At 35.5% G+C, this 24904-nt stretch overlaps 1 protein-coding gene across 13 annotated transcripts in view; it reads left to right on the top strand.

Annotated features, from left to right (window-relative positions):
- Positions 1-24904, top strand: part of Tbl1xr1 (TBL1X/Y related 1) — a 169060-nt gene that overhangs the window by 78969 nt on the left and 65187 nt on the right. For 10 of the 13 annotated variants that reach the window (XM_063227196.1, XM_063227193.1, XM_063227187.1 and 7 more), the window contains one exon: positions 2237-2305. The gene's annotated coding sequence lies outside the window, so the exon portion shown is untranslated. Of the gene's footprint in view, positions 1-2236; positions 2306-13515; positions 13561-24904 lie in introns of all 13 variants that reach the window. The other 3 variants (XM_063227189.1, XM_063227194.1, XM_063227188.1) reach the window with 1 other exon arrangement.

The raw sequence follows: 24904 nt of genomic DNA, 5'->3' as shown, positions 1-24904 counted from the left end.
TTTTTTTTAAAGATAAAAAGTACAGGAAATCCTTTATTGTTTCCATCTATACTTAACTGCCTTTTAAGTTTCCGGTGAGCCAGAAGAATATTGAAGTTTTAAGATTAGTGTTAACGTAATACCTTACCTCTAGAGAGAGTGGTGAGAGACTCATTGACCACAGTAAAGCCAGGGAGAGGAGGAAGACAATTGGAATGATCTAATTTAATATTTTTGAAAGATAAGTATGTGTTGTATATGTATACATGGATGAAAAGAAGTATCTCTGTAGAGTATATTAGTGTCTGTGTTTGTTTTTGATTAGTTTCTAATATGTGATATGCACCCTCACTTGGCCTTATCAGAGCCATGTCTAACAAAGGCTGCAGTGTTGCTTGGAGGAGAGTTGGGGTCCCCCAGGGCACCAGTGGCAATCCTGTTTGATCATTTCCTGTCCTGGAATTGCCATTGTTTCAGCTTACTGCTATTCAGTTTACTTATGACTGATTACTTTGTGAATTATAGTATCTAGCTTTAACCAAGTCTCACTAAAAGATTCTTGCAAAGAAAGTCCATGTAAAAGCCACAGTAGGAAAAGTAAGACAGTGCTAGAGCTGATGCGGAATAAACTCTTTATCTGCTATGAAATATTCTAATAATTTTAGAGGATGTCAGAGTATCAAGAAAATTGTTCGAAACGTAGACCTATTCACTCTTATTACTGCTGAGTCTTTTTCTAACAGTAGATTATGCCCTAAGACACAAGTTAATAATCAGAATGTCATAAGGAAAAAAAAAAGGACTGTAGCCTATGGGAACAAATAAGACATTTATCTTTTATGTACTTTTGTTTGGTATCTATCCGTCTATTTTAGTGGCATACATTCATTATTTATGAATAAACAGTACATATTATAAAAAACTTTCTGATCATAGTACTTTTGGAATACAAGCAGCATTATGTAACTTTAGCACAAAATTATGAAAAATTTATGGTAAAATACATGATTTTCATGAACACTAATGCTGAATTAGATTCTCGTGCTATCTTGTGTTTGTTTGAAATTAAGTCATGATGTCTACAGAGCATTTTGCCAGTGGGTGTTAAAAGAATCCACCATTTAGCTCCTCATGTCAATAAGTATCTCATGCCCAAAAACCTTGCAACTCAGGGTTGGTAGGTTACTGTGTCTTAACATATCCATCTATAATTTCAATAAGCATGTGATAACATTTAGGAAATGTTACTTTAATCCCTGGATGTCCTTATGACTCAACTCCTTGAAAGTAGTGTAGATAGCACTGAAGTTAGTTAGGTTGGCCGTGGAGTCAGTCTTCAGAACTCATGTATATTTCAGTAAAAGATAAATGGGGAGGTTGTAGAATCAAGCTGTAGGGGATTTAAAATATTTTTGTCAGAAGCTGAGACCCAGGATCTTGAGTAGATGACTGATCTTGGTAATATGGTGAGATATCATCTTAAAACAACAAAAACCAAAACAGTTCCTTTCCCCAAATCAAACAGTTCTGCAGTTATTCAGAATATTTTAGAATTACCTTTTTAGTGTTTACTTAGTTGATTGACCACTTTCGTATAGGACAGAAAGGAGGGTTAACTCTCCTTTCTGTGGCATCAGCTTGAAAAATCCATCATTCTTGGAAAAAATTGTACCTCACTGTAGCACAGGGTAGAACATGTGGCATTCCACCTGAGAATCCCCTCTCTGAAACAGTATGTGAAGCATTAACTTTCACATTCTCATAAAGGGTAAATGGAGGGTAATGTACTGTCTTACTAGCTGAGAATGGTGAGATAAACCCTGTAAAAATGTAAACTCTGAAGAGATTACAGATTAACAAATTCTGATAGTGTTTTAAATGAGTTATAGTTTTATTAATCAAAATACATAGGATGCAAGATTACATCATTTTGTATCACTTGTGGTCATACATTATGACCACAACGGTAGTATATTGATCCCCTAATGCAATAATACTTACGTGAGTTGAGTTAATTGGGTTGGGAGCACCCTGTGTGCAAATTATCTCCGAGTCTCATTTGGTTCACTTCTTACATACTAAGCACTTAGTTGTTCCTGTTTTTTATGATAGCAGTTTTGCTTGGGGAAAGATTTTCACTGGTCAGGATATTCATGGCATAAAGATTATTTCAAACCCATAAAATTTGGTGTGAAAAATCTTAAACTGAATTTGTTCTAGGGTACACTGAATATTTTCCTTTCTTTATTCTCATCAGCAACTGCAGCTTGTGATTGGCCGTACCGGATACTGAGTTGCACATCCCCACATCAATGCACTGCCAATGGTAAGACTCCCTCCACCTCCCATGGCCAGAGTGTTTTCATAGCTATTTGTTATTCTTGTTTTTCTTGGGTCTTAAATTTTTTTTTTCAAATTTCCGTAACATTTTGACAAAATACAGGTTTTAAATATGTAATTCAAACTAATTAAAATGACTTGAACATTAAGCAAAAGAAACCCCTACTTTGAAATTTTCCATTATCTGTACTTTTTATGACTTCTTAGCTATGATTGTCTTGTTAAAAAGTACTCAGTGGTGATCTTGTGTTTTGTCAAATAAACTATTTTGTAAAAAAGTCTTGCTAAAAAATATAGTAGCTCTTCTGTTTTTGTTCATTTTATTAAGTTTTTGGGTATTGTGTTTATTCTGGTATTTTTACTCAGTGCATAGCTAAATGGCTAAAATTCTGCTTATTTTTATTTAATGAATAAGAGAGCCTTGTTTATCTTTAAAAAATTTTTTTTAAAAATCTTTCATTGTGGAGTATAAACTTCATATGATGAAGTAGAAAAACTACTGGTCTATAGTACCAGTACTGTAATTTACTTTATTTTCTGATTGTGGTAAGAATCTGTGATGACTTTTGATAAGTATTCCTGTAAAAAGTTCCTGTAAAAATTCCACTAGATAATGGAATTGGTCTGAAATTCTGAAGTATATTCTAGCTGTAGATGAAGTGAGGTTGCCCCTTTACTAGAATTGACAATGAGTTTCCCTTGTAAAAAAGTGACTATTTACTTAAATAGTAATGGTATGGATTTGGGAAGGGCTCACTAAGCAGGAGAATGAGGTTTTTTTTTTTTTTTTTTTTTTTTTTTTTATTTAAAGAAAAGGAAACGAAAAAAAAAATACATGGAGATTAAAGAAAAAAAGGGTAGAAAAATAATACTAAATTACAGACAAACAAAAGGTAAGAAATTGCCAGTTGATAAGTTACAAATTGTCTTCTTCGAAATGGCTGTTTAGGTTATAGAATTAAAGTATTTAGAATGACATTCAAAAAAGTGACCCTACAAACCATTCTGCTCTATGGCCGAACAAAAGCTCCGTAATATGATTATCAGTCCCACCTATTTGTTTTACATCTCTAAGAGGATAAGGTTAATCATATCAAAACAGAACAGAACATTAAAAAAAAAATAAAAAACAATTTAAAGAAACACAGATTTCAAAGCAAGTCCACCGGAGATCTACCTTATCCAACTGTCTCTAGCCTCTTACAAATAGTTGTCCCTAACTTCACCCACTTTCTATACTTATTGCATATTATAGAACTAATCAAATCATTACAGGATGATGGAGTCTCTTTAGGTCCTCAAGTTCCAAATTAGGGAAGACATTTCCAACTACTTTCGCATCTCTCATTCTCTTTGTGATAGCCGTCCCCATCTCTGCATATGCTGAAGAAACCAGTCCAGAGTCATTTTAATCAGCAAGCAATAGGTTGCTAGAATTTATATTATAATGCTACAAAATAAGCCTCGGGTTTTTCAGGTCTCTTCCTCAGAGTATTTGTTCCTATCCTCTCTGTATTATAGGGAAAACCAAGTCATAACAAGACAGCGAAACAATTTCCTAGATAAACATGCAATGGATAAGACTTACAAAACTATAATATAAATGATCTTCCGTAGCTACTATGTTTTCTCTTGTTATTTTCAATAGATTTGTCAGCAACACTGGCTTATTATAGTTAAATATACTATCACCTATTTTTATAAAAACTTATCTTTGACTGCATTGTAGTATTTGAGAGCTGTTACTGATTCATACCAGTATGGATATCCTTTACATCCTGTCATGCTCAGAGTAGTTTCCTCTACTTTTAGGGTTGATTCTAACACGCATACGGATTTCAAATAGGATCAGTCAAGGCCAACCAATAGTCTTATGATTCAGATACAATTAAGATCAGTCATAGTAAGACAATGTAAGTAATACAGGATTTCAGCTTAAGTCAATAGGAAAGTAAGGATGGTTACCATGGTATAACCTGCTATTTTTGGTTCTAGAGGTCTGTGTCCTCAAATCTGATATGAGTGGACAGACCAGAACAAATTTAATTCAATCTAAATATGGCACTAGGACTACTGTGTCTTTTAAATCGTTATACACCATTAGCAGTGACCTCTGCTTTTTTTTTTTTTTAAATATAGTTTCAGAGCTGTCTCTACCAAAGATTAGCTTACCGTCTCTGCCTCACGTCTGCTACTCCACTTTTCTGCTATAATTTGTCCACCTTATTCCCTCATTCCATGGTCTGCCCCGTACACTGAGGCCTCTCTGCCACTGTAGCTGTAATCCTGATATCTCTTCTTCTCTTTCTCTGTAATGTCCTTCAGCGCTCTCTGTAGGGTTGGATTGGTGGCCATGAACTCCCACAGTTCCTCCTTGTCTTGAAAGTATCTTATTTCTTCATTAATTTTTAGAGAGAGTTTTGATGGATATATGAACTTAGGTTGCATATTTTTTTCCTTCAGGACTTGGAATATTTCTCCCCACTCCCTTCTTGACTTAAGAGTTTGTGTTGATAAGTCTGCTGTTATTTTGATAGATTTCCCGTTATAGGTAACCTGCATCTTTTCTCTGGCTGCTTTTAATATTCTGTTTTTTTGGTGGATTTCTGGGATCTCGATTATTATATGCCTAGGCGTAGATCTGTTTTGGTTGTAGGTAGCTGGCGTTCTGTATGCTTCTTTTATCTGGATATCATTTCTTTTTGCTATACATGGGAAATTTTGCTTTAATATCTCTGTGAATATTTTTTGTATTTCATTTTTGGATGTTCCTGCTTCCTCACTCACATTCTTTATTCTTAGGTTATGCATCTTTTTATCATCTTCCAGTTTTAGAATTGCTTCTTTCTGGTTCCTTGTTATTTTTAAGAGGCTTTTTCTTTCACGTTCATAAGCCCTAAATCTCTCTTCAAGTTTCAGAAGGTTGTCTTTAGTTTCTGTCAAGGCATTTTGCCAATATTCAATGGAGTTTTTAATTTCCTGATTTTCTCTTTGGATCTGTTTCATGTATTCTAAGTTATGCTTAAATTCTTCAGATGCTTCTCTTTCTTTTCTGATTTCCTCAGTTCTTCCATCTGTGTTCTCTTGGGCAGGGCTTGTCATTTCTTTAATTAATCTCTTTATATCTTGCCTCACTTGGATCAGGAGTACATCTTTAAATTCCTCTATGAGATCATGTAAATACTTTTTAATTTCGGCTGATGCTGAGTCGAGCAATGGATGGTTACTGTGCTTGTTCTCTTCAGTGTTTAGTTCTCTTGGGTTTAATTTCTCCTGTTGAACAGCTGGAGATTTTTTTTTATTTTTATCTCTTGTCATGTTTCTGGTTTCTTTCAGACTGTCCTGGAGTTCTCTGGCCCTCTCCGAATTGCTTAGGGCCTTTCAGAAGCGTGCTGGCTTGAGTTTTTGCTGTCCTCCCCAATTTGCAGTTATCTGGGGTAGGCTGGGATGCAGGGGCGGTACAGTCTAGTCTCTAGCCTCTGTGTCAGTTAGTTCATAAATTAGGCTGTACTTTCTGGTTGTCACTGAGTTGTGACCATTCTGCATCCGCCCATTGGGCCCCAAGCAGAGGCCTGATCTAGCCCCAACAGCTCCTGCCAGTTCTCCCTGAATCAGAAGCAGCTGGGTAATGGCACAGGATTCTGCCCAGGTCCCAGCCGTTCTCTTCCAAACCTCTCTCGGAGAATGAGTTTTTAATCTGTTTTACTTTTTTGGTGTTCAGTACTGAAACTAGTGCCTTGTACATATTAATTGCACACTATCTACTGAGCCATAGCCTAGCCCTAATTTTTACATTTTTAAAAAGTTACTTTAAAAAATATTCTCTTCTGTTTAAAAATGTTTTCTGTAGTATATTACCAAAATGTTTAATCATTTTTACTTAATCAAATTTTAGTTTTAAGTGTTAAATCAGAGAGTTATATTAATCAATTAGTTTTTAGAGTGTTGAGAAATGAAAATATATCAGTATGAAATAAAAACCATTAAAAATTAGCAAGAGTTAGGATAAGTAAGATATCTATGAAAATATTCTTAGAAAAATGGTTCATTTTAAAGATGGACTGGTGTTAGGGATTAAAAATTGGAGGTGAGCTTAACACCAGCTGAATTAAATCAGCATGGTGCTGAGTGTAGATGGCCCACCTGAGGAAAGTTGCCAACATGAATAGAGATGTGGAGAAGAAGAAGCTAGGCATTGTAGGTTTCTCTAAGTACTCTTGGGGTTCTCAGGGGCAGTCTGTAAGGGTTGAATTGAATGGCTCTGGTCAAGAACAAATGAACTTAGCTAAGAAGTTTAAAGAGGTAGGGCCCTGTATAAATTAAAAACTGATGGTCAACTTTACACTAGCTGAATTAAATCAGCATGGTGCTGAGCATAGATGTTCCACCTGAGGAAAGTTGCCAGCATAAATAGAGACGTTGGGGAAGGAGAAGCAAAGCATTGTGGGTTTCTCTAAGTGTTGCTGTTTGAGCCATTGGTTCTGGAGGAGCTGTCATAACTAGCTTCCCTAGTGTGATTTTGACCATTGTTATCGGAGGAGCTGGGGACCTTGTTGGTGAGAGTGCCTGTGGTTCACTTTAGGGGAGCTCTGGCCCTTACATTGAGCATCACTTCCTGGCTCCAGAGGGGAAGACATGTGCCACTTAATCTCCAGGACAGACTTGTCATGCTGACTTTCTGGCATGTCCTCGACTGTTCTTATCATCAGAGGAGCTTGGGACCACTTGAGCCATCACTGAGGATGGCTGTGGGGCTTTTCAGGACAGCCCTGATCTTTATTGTGAGTGTGACTTCTCGGCTCCAGTGTAGAACCCTCAACCTGCCAGCACAGCTCCTTCACCCTGCTGGCATAGACTTCCTAGCTCCACTGCTGACCTTGGGCCTTCCCAGCAGGGATCCGTAAAACAGACTGGCATGAGTCCTTGTTGTGGGCTCTAGGCCTCCAGCTGGACCCGTGGGAGGCACTGTCATGGGCTCTAGGTCTTCATCTGGACTCATGCAGGACAGTGCTGTGGGATCCAGGCCCTTGGCTGAATAATCCGGGTCTTTAGTGTTGTGGACAGACTTCCTGCACTTTCTTGTGTTAACTCTGGGTCACTATCATAAAATAATACTGTAAATTTTGTGTCCTGATTGTAATTCTTCTCCTCACAACCCCTGACTACCACAACTTGTAAGAATGTTGGGTGGGGAGAATTTCCCTGGACTCAAGTTTATCTAATGAGTTCTTATTGGGAAAAGTGGACCCTTTCTTTACTGCCTGAGGCACTTCTCTGTGCTTTCTCTCCTTCCTTCCTCTTAACTCTTCCCACACTTCAGCAGTTGATAGAGGAAATAAAGTAAATTTTAAAGTATTTTTTCTTGGCTTTATGTAGCAGTAAAGATGATTTGGATTTTTCATTAATTTGTGAAATACGGTTTTTTAGATTGATTGGGTGACTCATTATCATGAAATCTGCTCTTTGCTCAGTTAGTATCACAGAACTTGTCATATAAGAAGCACCTGCATGCATAATACAATCAGTTTTGGCTATGGAGTGTCTGTTCTTGGCTTTTTCAAGTTCATACTCGAAAGCTGTTAATTTTCTTGATTCTTGGAGTCTTACTGTTTGTGTCATGTCCTCCCTGGAAGGTAGTCACAGAGGCCTGTTAGCTGTCCAAATTGTAGTAGATGCTATGTAACCATTTACTGTATCTCTTTTCTTTAATGAATTGTTGAAATGTATTACTCTGATAGACGGTCTGTCTCTCTTTCTGTCTGTCTTTCTTTCTGTCTCTATCTGTCTTTGGTTCGTTTGTTTGTTCTTTCTTTGTGCCAGGAATGGAACTCAGAACTTTGTGCTTGCCAGGGAGGCACTAAGCTATATCCCTGGCCCGCTGATAAACTATCTTGATTGTTTTGTTTCGGGACAGTTCAGAGACTGTTTGAAATTAGATCATCCCAAACACAATTACCAATTTGTTGAAAATCTGTGAAGTCATTTTTATATCACAGTCACAGAAATTTAAGCTTGTTAGGTGCTAATTAGTTAGTTTTAAGAGATGAAGAAGAACAAGGTTAAAACAAACATGCTTGTATTCTCACGGAGAACCCTGAAGTCATTTCTACATGTTTGTACAATGTGCTAGTAAGTGTATAGATACCGACTGAAAATGCTGCTTTTCCTAGGAATCTCAGAAATGCCTGCACATTCCAGGTTAAATCTGTGCTGCCTAATGCAGTGGTTTACCTTCATCCAGACTTTCACTTTCTGAGGTTTTGCTTATCTTTGGTCAGTCAGTCCCAGAAATAAACACTTCATGAGTGAACATGTTGTGCAAATACTCTTTGAGATTGTGGTTTTAATTCATTTGCAATTCTTTTTAAAATCCAGTAGGTGAATCTTAGGACGACATGGTAATTTTAGTATTTTTTTGTTTTTGTTTTGAAACAGGGTCTCACTGTGTAGTTCATGCTGAACTTGAATTCACTGTGTAGCCCAGACTGGCCTCGAATTTGCAGAGTCTCCTGCCTCAGCCTCCCTAGTGCTGGCATTACAGGCGTGAACCACCATGCTTAGCTAATTTATTTTTTGACAAATTTCCATAAGACTTTCTATAGCTGCTGCATTATTTACATTCCCATCAAAATAGTGCACCAGGATTCTAGTTTCTTCACATCCTGGATAATACTTAAAATTTTTCTTTTTCTTTTAACAGTGGTTATCCTAGTAGATGTGTGGTATTGACAAAAATTTGTTAATACTACCACTTTAATGTCCATTTAGTTGTTTATCTGAACTGCTCTTAAAACAGTGTCAACAAAAATCCGTACTTTATTTAGTTGCTTTGTATGTGTTCCTATTTATATAATATTTTTATCTTGTAGTAGATTGTTCTTTTTGTTTTTATTTTGTGCAGTTTTTTGCAAATCAGTAGTTAGATCTAACGGCTTAAACTAATTCAGCCACACCCATCCCCATTATTTGTTACTGTGAGTTTTTTGGATTTGAACATTTGATGTTTTATTGCATTGTGGCATTTATGCTTACCGATGACAGATTGTCTTGGCCAGAGGAGCCTTTTCCATGTTGACTCCTTGGTCATTTGGATGTGATTCCAGTAGCTTTTGATAATACTCTTGCTGTCTCACAAGATGTTCTTAATTTCATCTCATGCATGCTGTTCCTTAATCTAAAAGTCCTGTTTTTGTGGCTGTTACTTGTTTTATTTTGTTATTTATAATTTGTTTTTAGTGAAGAGTAGTCTTTAGAACTATGGTCCAGTGCTATTGGTGTTTATTGCTTTTGGTTGGAAGAAACAGTGTTTATGTAGGATGCTATTTCTGATGTAATTTGGGATTTTTATCTTTAGTTCCATATTTTCACTTCTCATGATGGAAAAACTCAACGGTATTTACATGAACATTTATTTTATATGTATGGGATATATAATATACATATTATATAAATTATAAATTAGGAAATACTTAAATATGAACTTTTAAAGAAATACAAGTGTATAAAACTTATTTATATTAATTTACATTAATATTAATTTAAACATCAAATATATAATTAAATAGATGCAATTACTTTACATACTGTGTTTTTTAGTATATTTAAACTAGCATTCCCAGTATTGTAACTGAAAACAGTTTTTGTTTTGTTTTGTTTTTTCCTGTGTTCCAATGGGATCTACTGTTGAAAGTGCTGTGTTCTAATGTACTTAAATTCTCATGTGTGTGCTCTCTGGCCCTCTACTTGACGTGTTGTTGAACCATTTGTTTCACTTTTAGTAACTAAGACTTTAAAATTTCAGTTTAATTTTGTTTTCTAAGTTAAGTATCTATACCACTTCAGATTGAGATACATTCTTTTTCTCCTGTAGGTAGTTATGTTGTTTTTTCTTTAAAAATGATGTTTATCTTATTATTTTAAAAATATAAGCAAATATAGTTATATAATTAATATTTGGGAGATCAGCTGATACCATCATGTAGAGGTAGTCCTTGCTCCTTTTTCAAGTTGCATAATATTCCATTGCCTATATATCCCATTGCTGTTTTAAGAGCTGTTGTATAAGAAAACATAAATGTGCATGTAATTTTCACTCTTTTTGCAATATTGTTCCAGGTAGTATATTAATGATTTTGAATTCCAGCAGTTTTTCCCATTCACTGTACAGTGATTTTTATACATCTGATAGATGAGAGAAATATCATGTCACTATAGGTCTAATTTACATCTTTTCAGTCTCTTTCCTTATTTTCTGATTCTGTAGTTGTCCCACAACTTCTAAAAAATCAATTACCAGGTTAGGTTTTGTGGTATTGAACTCTGTATTGTAACTATTTTGTTTGAAAGATGAAGTCAGAAACATGTGATTGGTGGTGGAGATTGAGAAGTGAGAAAGAAGCTAAAGAGAATAATAAAGGGTACCTTAAAGAGCAGGCTGTGGTCATAGGCAGTTGGGCCTCCAGCATGTGAGGGAGTCCCAAGGGACAGTATAGACCGTGTCTGGGAGTCGTTTATTCAAGGGGCAAGTAAGCTGGGGTATTGTCTACCAGGCTTGCTGGTTGTTAGTGGAGTGATGATGTTTTCAGGAGGAGCAAGTTGTCAGCTCCTTGCCACTTCCTCCCCTATGTGATCTGTGACAGAGAAGGCCTTCAGATGCTTTGTGGTAAGGCACTGTGTGTCTGCTCAGGACAGCTGATTGCTGAAGGTTTGTGCTGAGGAACTTACTGTTCTGCACCAGTAACCATTCTGTTCGTTCAGCTGAATTCCCTAGTATCAGTTGGTAAATCACCCCTTTCATTTGTAAGCTGCTCTGCTATGTTTTTAAGAATCATTTCTTCCCAAACTTGATTAACTTAAAAGTACAGGTAAAAATAATGTATGGTTTGTCAGACTTAAGACTTTATAGAATTGTCTCTATAAAGGGGTAGGTACCAAGAAACAATCTATTTTGTATTGAAGAACCAATGAATTGTTGCTGTCTGTTTCTAGAGTATAACAGCTATAAATTAATTCACTCTTCAGTTAATTGCCATTTTTATCATTTACTATTATGTGATTTTAGTGTGGTATTAACTGCAGAGAATGAATGACATTGCCATATGAACAAGACTATGTGAAGTATTCATTTCAATGTAGGCCTCTGGAGAACTGATTTTTCAAATCAGCAGTAAAAGGATCACATTAAAAAACTTTCTGTCTTAGGATTTTCTTTTTTAAAATTTTAAACAAATGTTAAAAAGCAGTGCACACACAAAACAGGATTTATTTAATGATACCCTGTATCTTTGTTGTTACATAACTATTATGTGATCTGCAACTGAAATAACATAATCTAAAATAGAACCTGAGTTATTGTAGTGTCACTTGAAAGAAAAAGACACTTTGGTTACTTACATGAATTTAATACTCATTGAATGCAACTTATAGGGCTTGTGATAAATTACTATTATTATTTAAAAATTGATTCTTCATGCTTCAGATAAATTTTGTGTCTGTTTCTTTTAAGTTCTTAGCATAGGCATTTTCATCTAGGAATAATACAGTTTTCCCCTTATTATCTCAAGGAACACAGAATTCTGTGAGAGCAAGCACATACATCATCTGTAAAGGGGGAGAATGTTTAGTGGAGTTAATGTTCGATGTTAAAGCAAAAGATATTATCACTGAATACAGTATGGCTTATTTTTAAGTTTCTCAACTCTCAACTCTATACTATACTGGCTTCTGACCATTTAGGGTGGATTTGTTGTTCTAATTAATATAACCATGGAACTTGCTTATTTCATATATGTAACAAAGACATTTGAAAGCTGCTTTTCTGTTCTTTCTTTTATCTATCCTCCCAGTGGGTAATATTGCATGCTTTTAAATTTTTGCTGCAAGAGAAGTTGGAATATTAGTGTTTAAAGGGGATTTCCAGTTTTATATGTCCTTATTTGTTTGCTTCCTTAAGTTCTGCCCTTTTACTTAATTGTAGTCATGTCTTCATTGGAACCTAGATTGTGCACCAAGCCTGTTTTGTTTTCTTTTATTCCTTTTGAGTATCTCCTCTAAGAAAAATCTTCTATTTTTTAATTTTTTATTTGTTTATTTTTATTTTATTTTAAAGAGGATAAAACAGTAAAACCAATCAAAACAGAGTGTAAAAGATACAGGACTTCAAAACATTATGAAATCAACAATAGTTACCATAATGCCTTTTGATGTCTTCAAAATAGCTGCAGATAACTTCGGACATAGTAAAACTCAAACAGGACAGAATAGAATAGAAACAATTAAAAGAAAAAACAATGAATGCAGTAAAGGACTTCAAAACAAGCCAATAGTAAATCCAAAATGGCTACCATAATATATCTTGCTATCTTTGAAACAGCTGCTCCAGCCTTCAGATTTGACATAATCAAACAAAACAAAAGAGAATAAAACCCAACTCAACAAAACAATGGAAACACCATAGGACTTCCAAAACAAGACCATAGGGAATCAATGATGGCTGCACCCCTGAGAAGGAGATCCCTCCTAGATGCCACACTGCGCACTCCTATTCTCTGAATCAGACCACTGGCCCTAGCCCTGCAGTGCTAGGGAAACACCAAAGCACCACAGGCATCCAATTGCATTTCACCCCCATAGCTATCATCACAGCCTGTGCTTCTTAGGATAAAAAGCCTTTTGCTTACTGTGGGAATGGGGTGAGGTGGAGTTGGGTTGGTACCTGTTTGCCAGCCCATGTGCTGGAAGGGGCTAGGGGCTGGCCGTTCCTAGTCTGGCAGTGGCCCACACGTGGCACTGATTCCCATACTGGGCTTGCTTCTTAGGGTGGCCTTGTTCTCTCTAGAAGAATCTTTTAAAAAAGAGATTGAAGTGCTGAAATTCTTACTTCATAAACATATGGTATTTTATTTCCTATTAAATTTTGATGGGATCAGCTTCTATACTCCCTGATATTTTTTTAAAAATGAGCATAAAAGTTTGTGCATTTGATAAGAGTTTCATAGAATCTAAATTTGATAAAAATGGTTTAAATGTGGAAACATCAAAAGGTATTTTTGGTAAATGAAAAAATAAAAGACTGAAAATGAAAAGGTTAGTATATGTTCTGTGATAGAATAAATATCTTAACTATTTAAAGTTGTTGTTATCCATACTTTATTGATGAGAAAACATTGTACTGCTTTAACTATGTCTTTTCCACAGGTCTGCCTACTTTCCTAAAACTGACCTCTGTTCCAGTATAAAGAGGTAGGCGCTGTGATGTTTGGAACTAGAATGAGATGCCAGATTCTCAGAGATGAGTTATTGATCTGTGTGTTACTTTGTTTGACAATTAGGAAAAAACTATCATAGCCTTCATGAAACAATTCAGTGAATTTAAAGAGAGGGTTCAGTGTTTGCCAATGTAAGCTTTTGATTGTTTCCTTTGAAGGAAGAAATTTTGTATTTTGGCTTACAAGAACTACCTTTTTCAGTTGCAGATAGAATAGAATAAGTTACTGTTTCCCTAAAAATAAATACTTGTTAATTCATTATTTTTAAACAATACCTATACATTTATCTACCATTAAAAAAAATTGTGGACTCTGGCCACTGAATTTGATGGACGTTTATTTCAGAAACAAACTTTCTGTGGTCTGGCCTCATCCATGTAACCAAAGCAGAAGCCTTTATTACGATCGGCAACATGTAGTTTTCTGTGTCTTTAGGTGAATATAAGGTGGTGGGCTGCGCATATCTACACACTGCTGGCTCTTTGCTTTGGGCTCTTCACTCTTTGACCTCTGACATCTGTGTGTGCTCTGTTCAGTGTGGTAGCATGCTAGCAATGCTAGGTAGCCATTGAGCACTTTAGAAATACGTATGATTAGTCAAAATTTATATGTGTTGTAACTGTAAAGCATGTTTGCTCTTGAAGACTTAATTTTAAAACACGTAAAACATGTCAGTTTAAAAATAATAGATTATAGGTCCCTTCCCCACTCCCTTGTATTGTAGAGGATGTGTTCTAAGATATTCCACAGTGCCTGAAACTGGATGATACCATCTCCTGTGTATACATTTACTATGTTTTTCTATATATACTTGCTTATGATAAAGTTTAATTTATAAATTTGGTACAGTAAGAGGTTTAACAATAACTAGTAATAAAACTGTTACAGGTATCCTATCTGTAAAAGTTATTCAAAATTTAATGGATTGAATTTTTTTTTTTTCCATTTAGTACTTTGAAACCTTGGTTGACTGTAAGAGAAGCTGCAGGCCGGGAAAACTACTATTTAAGAAAAGATAATATCCCATATATATTGTATTGAATGAATCCTACCAGGTTCTATCCCATCTTCTTGTTTTAGACTTACATGGTTGCTGTAAAGGTTAGAGGTGAAACTTTCAGGGACCCAGGAGGAGGTCTAGAATGTTAGGAATAAAAGCTCTGGGACTGTTTTTCCTGGTGACAAGTCTAGGACTTTATTTTCCATTACTGTTAAAAACTAAACACAGAGAATGTTACTTCATTAGATTTTCCTTTTCTTACATTAAAACATAAAATGTTGTTCTCATCTATTTGTATTCTCACTCAGAGAGAACCTGTGCTTTTCTTTTTATGTTTTATATTGTCTAATAATTTTCTTTCTTTGCACTTACCAAGCAAGTGCTTGAACCGCTAAGCTAAATCCCTGACCCTCCATTTGGTTCTTTTTCATAGTTTCTACTCCTGAGAACATCTCTTTCCTGCTGTTTTAAGTATCTGATAATCTCACCTCTGAATATTGTCAGGATTGGAATTGGTTATTGTTTTTTTTTTTTTGCTTTGAGTATTTTCCTGAGTCTTTGTACTTGGATTGTATCCTCTCTCTGTTAAAACGTTAATTTTCTTATTCTTAATTTTAAAAAAAATTGAAGTAGGTCATAATGATGGCCAGGCCCAGACTTAGGTTTTGGTTTCACCTGTCAGTACAAAGTTTGATATCATTTTAAAGCCTTTGTTGTGCTGAAATTGTTAGCCAATTGGAAATACTTGATTTTGTCTGCTAAATGAGTTTTGTGGTAAAAAGCAGTCAGTCACACTTCTGTGGTTTAAACATAGTGCTATTAAAACATTTCTATAATGAATTTTGGTATTACTTTATTCTTAAGAAAGCTGTTTTGATAGACTGGACTTTCAAATTATCAAATTGATATTTTAAGGGCTTTTCTGTTTTGTAACCCAAAGTAGTCAGATTTGGGCTTTTTTGGGTGGTCTTTTCATTGCTCCAAATGTATTACAGTAATTAACAAAAAATCACTATTTCTAGATGTTACATCCTTTTCAAAGTAAATGCGTTGGTATGTTATGTACAACTCTAACCATTTATATTGTCCCAAGAATTCTATATTACTAGTATCAAAATGAGGTATTTCTGTATTTCAGAAAATTATGCTATATACTGACCTTTGGGGGATGGTAGAAAGAGTAACAAATATGTGTTTATTCCCTACAGACAGACTTTGGTGGGGAGTTGGGGTGTAGCTGAGTTGTAGAGCACTTGTATAGGATGAGTGAGGCCCTGGGACCCAGGATGTTCATCTCTATCCCAAAATTAGTGGAGGATGTGTCACACAGCATACCATCTAGTTAGTTACTAGTTTCAGTTTTATCTATTAATTTTCATAACAGTACCTTCCTACAGGAATGTATTTTACCCAAGACAATCTTTCAGTCATTCTTTGATTTTTGGCAGGAGCTATTTTATCTGTCATATTGCCTAAAGATAGTGCCTTTAAAAATTAAAAAAAAGATAGTACCTTTAAAATTAAATATCTTGCAAATAAATATGTGAAAAAAGTGTTCAACACCACTGGTCATTCAAAAAGACGCAAATTAAAACAACATTGAGGTTTCACCTCACTCCAGAAAGAATGGCCAATATTAAGAAATAAAATAAGAACAAATGCTGGAGGGGCTGTGGGGAAAAAGGAATACTACTCCACTGTTGGTGGGAATGCAGACTCGAGCAAATGCTGTGGAAATCAGTGCAGAGATTCCTCAAAATCTAGGGTTGGAGATCTCATTCGACTTAGCTAATTCCTCTTCTGGGTATCTTTCCAAAAGAATTAAAAACATCATTCCACAGTGATATATGTGCACCCATGTTTATAGCAACACAGTTTATAATAGCCAGATGTTGGAAACAACATAAAATGCCCATTGACTGAGGAATGGATAAAAAAGATGTGGTATTTCTATACAATGGAATACTACTCAGCAATAAAAGAATGATAAACTGGAGACTTTTGTAGGTAAATGGATATGCCTTGAGAACATGCTTATTAGTGAAATAAGACACACATGTCATCATTGTATTGTTTTATTAGTGTGATAAGATGAAAGAAAAACGTATGTATATGTGTATGTATATAAAAATAGTTACGATGGTTTAAAAAAATAAGCGTATTGGCCTCCTTTGTCTTCCACGTGGCCTGTTCAGAAGCAAATTTAGTGCCTCCCTCCACTGAACACCTCTGTGGTTCTGCCTCCCTCCTACATCTTGTCCCAGTCTTTTTAAGGGTACCAGGGATTTAATTCACGACTTCACACTTGCAAGGCAGGTGCTCATGCCTCTGAGCTAAATCCCCAGGCCCCCTTGTCCCAGACTTTATGGCCCAAAGAGAATGACCTCAGCCAAAGCAATAACTCAGGTCACACCTGTCTCTGCTTTAACCCCTGTGAACCATTTTGAGATGACTTGGACGTCTTGAGAAATTTTTGATGTGCTGTAATAAAAGGTTGTTCCAGTATATTTATTGAAGGTTCGACCCTTATCCGCTTAATTGCTTTTGTGTCTTTGCCAGAAATCAACTGTCTGTTATGTGGGTGTCTATTTTGGGACTTTGTTTTGGTACCTTGGTGATTTGTCTACCTTGGTATCAATGCCATTTTGTCATGATTGGTGTAACTTTGATAAGTTGTGGGATTGGGGAGGGTTTAAGCTCTAATTTTGTTCCTTTGTCAAGTTTTTTAGACTATTCTAAGTCTTTTGTATTTCTACAGAAATATAAAAATTAAAATGTTAATTTTTATGAAAAATCATATTGGCATTTTGACAAGGGATTGTATTTTTTGATTTTATTATTTTCTTTTGTTTTCTGTTTTATTCCATCTTATTTCTAATTTCTTAAGGAAAGATATAAGAATATTTTATAACTTTTTAAAAATCTTCAAATGTGATTTTTATTTAAAGAAAAAAGCAAAACAAAAAATGTAGAAATAATACAGAATTTCAAAAAAATTAATGCTAGGAAATCACTAGTTTATAAATTACATATTGTCATCTAATAAATGTACTTGGTGTTAATAAAGTTGTTTAAGATATTTAATTTTTTTATAGAAGACTAAAGCTTTGTCTCTAAAAAGATGAGGGAGGAGGTGAGGTCGATGGAGAAAACTGCAGAAAACAGCCCCTGATCCAATTTGAGCCTTAAAGTGTTGTTTCCATTATTTGCCATTATGTATGTTTTATAACCAGCTTGTTTGGATTGCAAGTTATAATACCAAATTAAAATGGGAACTATATTATGTATAAGTAAAACAATTTTTTAGAAGAAATTACTATCTCAGGATCACTTGGCCATGAGAAGCCTTTTAAGATTAGCCGAGAACAAATTTCAATCTCATCAGTTGATTGCTTTATTTTTGCCTTTGTTTTTACTGAGAGAAATTTTATTAGTAATTCTAAATATTGCAATACCATGTATTGCCAACATGAATACTGAAATGACTGAGAAATGGAATTGTGTGTGTGTGCCAAGCTATTTTAAAAACACTTTAATTTCATTGAACATGTTTTGCAAAACAGTCTTCTTTTCATTGAATGTTTCATTATATCTTTACAGCTTCTAGAAGAAATTCTGATTAAGTTGCTTGTCAGATTTTTGGTAGCAGTATTACATTCATTGATTGTAAGACTGTTGGAGTTGGGGCTGGGGATTTAGCTCAGTGGCATAAGCACCTGCCTTGCAAGCAGGCAGTCATGAGTTCAATCCCTGGTACCGATAAAAAGGAAAAAGAAAAAAAAAAAAGACTGTTGGAGTTTAAGCATAGCATGTAACTTTAGCATCAGTGTAAGCAACATGTAAATAAATATAAAATAGAACATCAGTTTATTTTTGAATTTAAAGCTAGTAAAATTTATTAGACCCTGGAGGACAAGTTAGAACAAGTTAACTACATTTAGGAGATTACAGTTAGAAAACTACCAGAATTTGAAGAACTGGAGTCATTTGTTACACAGAAGCTTGACTTTCAATATGGGAAACTGAAGCACAAAGATGCTTTAAAAAGAAAAGTTCATGTCCCCGCCACTTAAGTAGATATATTTTTTTTGTTTTGTTTTTAGTTAGCCTTGTCATAAACAAAAGCTAGGTTCTATGTTTTGGGAGAAGAAAATGTTAGGCATAGGCAGAATAATTCATTAACACCAAAGGCTATCAATTATAAACCATAATTATTGTTATACTACATATTAGCCTTAAATAGTTGTCTAAAAGACTCTTACCATTTTCTTATTTTATTTTTTACCCAGATTCTTAAATGAGGATAGTTATGAAGTACTTTATCATTTAAATAGCAGTCCAAAAGTGTGTTCTACTTTGCTGTAGATGTATTGTACTTGTGTATTCTGCCTGGTCAAAGTGAATGTCTTTTTAGCTCATAATGTGGTCACTACTAATTCTGCCTCGATAATAATGTTAATAAGAATATTATGTCTGTAAAGTGTTTCAGCAGTTAAAGGTTACAAAGCAGTTGCTTTTTTAAAAAATTTTATTTTAAAGAGGGTAAAACTAAACATAACAAAATAGAACAAAGCCAATCAGAAGAAAGCAATGTTTCAAAGCAAGACAACAGCAGATCATCACTGGCTACCATAATGTCTCTTGTTTTCTTCTAAATAGTTCTCCATATCTTCACACACAATGAATTCATACAAAACAAAATAGTATTAAAATGATGAAAACAGAGTGATGAAGGCATAATAGGCCTTCAAAACCAGACGCTAGGGAAATAACAATGGCTGCCATAATGTCTCTCATTCTCTTCAAATTAGCTGTCCATACCTTCATGTATGTTGGAATTAAATAATACAAAGCAAGCTAAAACTACTCTTAAAGAATAATGACACTACTGGGTTTCACGGCATGATGATATGGAATCAGCAGTGGATACCGTAGTGTCTGTTTTTCTTCACAGTAGCTGTTCACTTCATCGTATGTTATATAAGTCTCTACATGTATATGTATCTTTTCTGTGTTAGAGGGAAAACAAAACTAAGCAAAACAGAACAAATTACTAAAAAACAAAACATGAAACAAAAAAAGACAAGTAACAATAGCAGAAAGCCCAAAACACTGACAATACAGGCCTTCCAAACAAGATGGTAGGAGCTTAGCGGGGGTTGTTATTTTGCATAATGATCTTCAAGAGTTCCTCAGATCACCAGACACTAACATACAAAATTGTTCCAATCCTATGAATGTTAACTGTTTTGTTCCAAGAACTTACAGATTTATAGCACAATCATTTTAGCTGTCCCAAGTGTGTTTAGGTATTTTTTTCTTTTCTTTTCCTTTTTCTTTTTCCCTGAGGTATTATTTTTTCCCCTGTTAAGCAGATTCTTATTCTTTCACTGTATTTCTTGAGGATTTTGTATCTTATGTACTCTTACCATATCTTACACTAGGGAGACTATACGTTATTTACACATTGAGTTTGATTTATTTCACTTATGAGTATGGTCTCAAGTTGCATCCATTTATTTATAAATATCTCAATGTGATCATTCTTTATAGCTGAGTAGTACTCCATTGTATAAAATACCACAACTTTTTATCCATTCCTCAGTTGATGGGCAAAGAGTTGCTTTTTGCAGTTTAAAATTTTGTGTCCCTTTTATAATTTGAAAATTGTTTTCATCCCTCCTGCTGTTTCCATAGTTTACAGTTATACATAGTAGCTAGCAAATATAGTGCTTTTCATAAATCTTTAGAATCATTCCGTGTACAGGAACCTTCCCTCTATCCATAGCAATACTACATCTCAAGACCTCCAGTGGGTTTCTGAAACTCAGATAATACATTACTAGTTACTATGCTATGTTTTCCTCCATGCAAATATGCCTTGAAAATGTTTAACTTGTAACATGGAAACCATAAACAACAAATTTAAAAGTAGATAATTATAGCAAAATATGGTAATAAATTTACTTAAAATGTATGAATTGTTTACTTCTGAAATTTTTCCATTTAGTATTTTTGAATTGTGGTTGACTATGGAAAACAAACTGTGGAGAGGGAAATACAGATAAGAGAGGGCTGGGGTATATAATTCAGAGCCTCGTTTTACAGATGAGGAAATTGACGTCTTAGACTAGCACAGAGGCCTCCTGACTTGGTCCAGGACGCTTTTTACATCATGCTGGTTGGTGTTTGTCTTTATGGAATTCAGCACCATCGAATACAGGGTGAGTGTTTTTTTTTTAAATAAATGACCACACAGAAGTAATTTGCTGATCTCGCCAACTGCTCTTCCTCATTTCTAACATTCATTTTCCTTTTTAAAAAATACAGGATTTTAATCCATTATGCCTTCCAATGACTTGATTTTAGATGTCTAAAGTTTTTATTTAAGATTTCGGATACGAGCTGGACATGGAGTGCAATAGTTAAGAGTACTTGCTAGCTAGTGTACATGAGGTCCTACGTTTTATCCTCAGCACTAGAAAAATTTTAAGGTTTTGGGTACTTTTTTATTTTGATACCACTTCTAGAGTGTGATGCCACTTCTACTACTTTTAAGGGTTGACCTTTTAGTAAGATGGTTTCTTGTCATTAGCTACTACAGCTTTGTCAAGGACCATAACAACAGCATACTAAAATCTATAACAGGGATGATTTGTAGAATTTTAACTTTAGATATATGAAGTGAATTATAAGTACGTAAGTACAAGAGTGTGGATGAGTTTTGAGATTAGATGTGATAAGTTTTTGTGAAATAACCAAAATACAGTCAGCCAACAGTGTGACATAATCGGAATAAAAATCAGCCTATCCCGTGAACACAGTAACTTAAACTTCTGTGTTTAAGATTGAATCTTCCATCTTGATGCTCAGATTGGTATCAAGTTGGCTCTTTGTGTCCTTGCACTTTTGGATCACTCACTTGTTCTGTGATTTGACAGGATATTGCAGTGTTAAATGGTTCTCAAGGGAACTCTAGGATCGTTTCTTTAAGGTTCTTTAAATCTGCTCTAGAGTTACTAAGCTTGGTTTCTATTCTGGCAGGTACTTGAGAAATTATTTCTGGTTTGATTTTTATTTTTCCAATTCATTCAATCATGTTGCTACCACTTCAGAGAGGCCATGTGGGTGGGTTTTGGATTGTCCCACCTGACGGTCCCCTGCATTTGCCTTTGATGAAATGGATTATTTTGGTTGCATCTGAAGTCTCTCTTTCCTCCCTTCTCCTCCACTCCCCACTATTCCCTCCTTGTCTCTTCTCTTCTCTACTTTAATTCTTGAATTGATGCTTGTAAATTGCTTATGGTGAGTTGCTTTATTGCTAGTATTTAGAACCCTTAGGCAATGACTATGTCTTTGAAGTGTCTTCCAGGTGTAGCTGGTTTTGGGGTTTTGACTGTTGTAAGATCCTACCTCTTTAATTTGTTAAGGGTGAGAAATTGCTTCCTGCTTGGCCCAGCCCTTGGTTCTTTGGCACTGTGTCACAGTATTTTTATGACTCTCAGTCAGTTTCAGTCTTAGAATATCAGGAATAACTGCTAGTTAGAACAGTTATGTCACTTTTGGCTAAAATACCATCAACAATAACAATAACATCAAATACAAATGAGAAACTGAAGTAACTGTTAATTTGCCACCTTTAACCGTATAACTACATTTGTGGTTATATAACAAAACCAAAAAATTATATGCAGTATGTAAGTCCTTAATATGTCAATTTTAGCTCTAGGGGTTAGGGAATAAAGTAGAGAAGCAAAAGAAGAGGAAGAGACTAGAAGTTAGGCTGGAACAAAGGGAGGGCTTGTGAACTTTGAGAAACTGGTACACAAGCCAGGAGAAAAAGAGAGAAGGAAGAAATACAGGGAAGAGCAAAGCAGAACCATCACCACGAAGGCTAGAAATCATGTTCACATTCATATATGAACAATATCAAACAGTGAAGGAGAAAAAAACAGACAACCAAAACCACAATACAAAACAAAACTAACAACAATAACAAATAAAAACCAAGAGAAGTCACTTCCATGTTTGTCTGTCTGTCTGTCACTGACAGACTGTGTGTGGAAACAAACAGTCCAGATCTGTGTTGGTTTATCCCGGCAAGCCAGCAGTAGCTGTGTGGCAGGGTAGTGGATGATCTCAGCAAGCCTGCCTCTCTATTTCCCCTGAAGTCAGGCTGTAATGTGGTTGTGGGGACTGAGACCAGACCCTGTTAGTGTGAAGTAGTAGTCTCTGCACCTTTTGTGGGCTTGAACTCAGCTGGGAGCTGCAAGATGGACCCAGCAGATTATTTTGAGTTCTGAGCTCAGCTAGCCACTCTCCAAGATGGCTCCTGGGCAGGTGCTGTCTCCCACTGGATGAATGGTGCTCGCGGTACTCACCACTCACTGCCAGCCAGTGCAGTCTTCCACTGCGTGTCTCTGCAAAGCCTCTGGCGTCTGGGCAGTCACTGTGTGTGCACAGGTGTGGACCGCTCCTCCAGCACAGTGAGTCCCAGCGCAGAGAGAAGGCTCCACCTGCTATCTCCTCCCTTGTAGGTGTTTATCTTGCACGAGAGAGAGAGAGAGAGAGAGAGAGAGAGAGAGAGAGAGAGAGAGAGATCCATCAAGGAATCCACTTTCACCTTGCCATATTCCAGTGTCTGCACAGCAACTGGCAGTTTCTTTCTTTCTTCCTCTGCTGCTTGCCACTCTGCCATCTTCCCAGAAGTCCTCTTAAAAATTCTCTTACCTGTGGGGTATGTGGGTTGCATTTTATTAGTTTTCATAGTGAAGAAACTGAGTTCAGAAAAGTAAAAGTGATTGGATTTAATGTCAAGAGCCCATAGCATTCTAAAGAAAATTTCAGTTTTCTGATTTGTGGTCCAAACATTTTTATTACTGTCTAGCTTTGAAATGATTAATAGGTGATAGGATCCCAGCATCCCCAATGGTAGGATTTGAATAGACAGTGTGACGTTTGAAGAATAGAACAATTTCAAAGTTGTAGTTGAAACAGAGCTAAAAACGTAGGAAAGGGACATTTGTGGGAACTGTAAGAATGATACCGATATGTTCGCCTGCAGCGTTAAGTACATTAAAGAGGATAACATATGGCTATCTAGGTTGTTTGAGACCGCAGGATGGAGAAGTGAGATGCTTCATTAAAGATTTTAGAGTGAAGGAGGAAGCTAATCCGTAGCTGTAAACATGTATGACATAGAGTTACATTTTATACCTATGTGTCAGAAATAGAGACTTAGAAGACTGGGGATTTTACGATAATGTTATAGGTACCAAAGAAAGAACAATATGACTGCAAGAAGAATTTTATAAGTTCCAGAAGATAAAATTTAAAGGATTGCAGGGACAGCAGAATGACGAAGTTGAATCCAACATGTTTCTAAAGTTTAAAAGCCTGCTAAAGTTAGTGTCAGTGATAACAGAGTTGGTAGGAAAACAAGAATTTTGGAAATGTTGAGCAGAAATTATCTCAGTGCCTAGTTTATGAGATTCCAAAAAGTTTTCAAGATTCCAAAATACAGTTACATATCATGCAGCTGAAAATGAAATGCCGGAGTAGGAAAGATCATAGGATGTGTTGATAGAGTCACGCATAAGATAGTAATTTTCTAATTCTTCAGAGTGGGTGGGATTCCGGAGTCAGATAAAGCCAAGAACAGGGGTTAAAAAACAAAACAAAAAAACAGCTGTCTGTCTGTCTAAGCCTGGATGAAGAATTAGTGGAGGAGATAAGAAGGGAGAGCCAGGAAATCACATGTTGAAAATTTAGAGACTTTCAGATTTTTAGTACACTTGATCTTCTAAATTCATAGATTCTTTATCCTTGGATTTAATAAGTCTTGGATAAGAAATTTGGGGAGAAAAATGCTTCTGTACTGAATGTATTCAGGTGTTTTTCTTGTTATTTTCTAAGCAATATAGTATAGCAGTGTTTATACTACATTACTTATTAAAAGTAATCTACAGATAATTTAAAGAATGTGGTAGAACTGAATACGGTATATGTAAACACAGTACTGCATGCATCCCTGGGATTTTTTATGTGTTGCCATCCTGAAATTGATCCCTTGCTCAAAGGGATGGATATTGAGGGACTTTTGTATTCTTAAATGCTGAGAATAGTAAGTGGTATGGGGTCAAGGAATATGAAGACTTGTTGAGTTTGGAGGTGATTAGATTGGTAAGTTATTTAGAGATATAAAGATAAAAAAATGTTTTACGGCAAAAAAGTCTTGTTCTGTTTTATAGTTGCACATTTATGTTTTACTTAAATGGACAAAATGATTGTGGTTTTCGTTGTGTACTTTTTCTCACAC

The sequence above is a fragment of the Cavia porcellus genome, unplaced genomic scaffold, assembly GCF_034190915.1.
Source record: "Cavia porcellus strain 051 isolate PalLab524CR breed Dunkin Hartley unplaced genomic scaffold, mCavPor4.1 scaffold_17, whole genome shotgun sequence".
NCBI classification, from domain to species: Eukaryota; Metazoa; Chordata; class Mammalia; order Rodentia; family Caviidae; genus Cavia; species Cavia porcellus.
The sequence above is the reverse complement of the archived record's forward strand: the minus strand, read 5'-3'. Positions and strand labels throughout refer to the sequence as shown.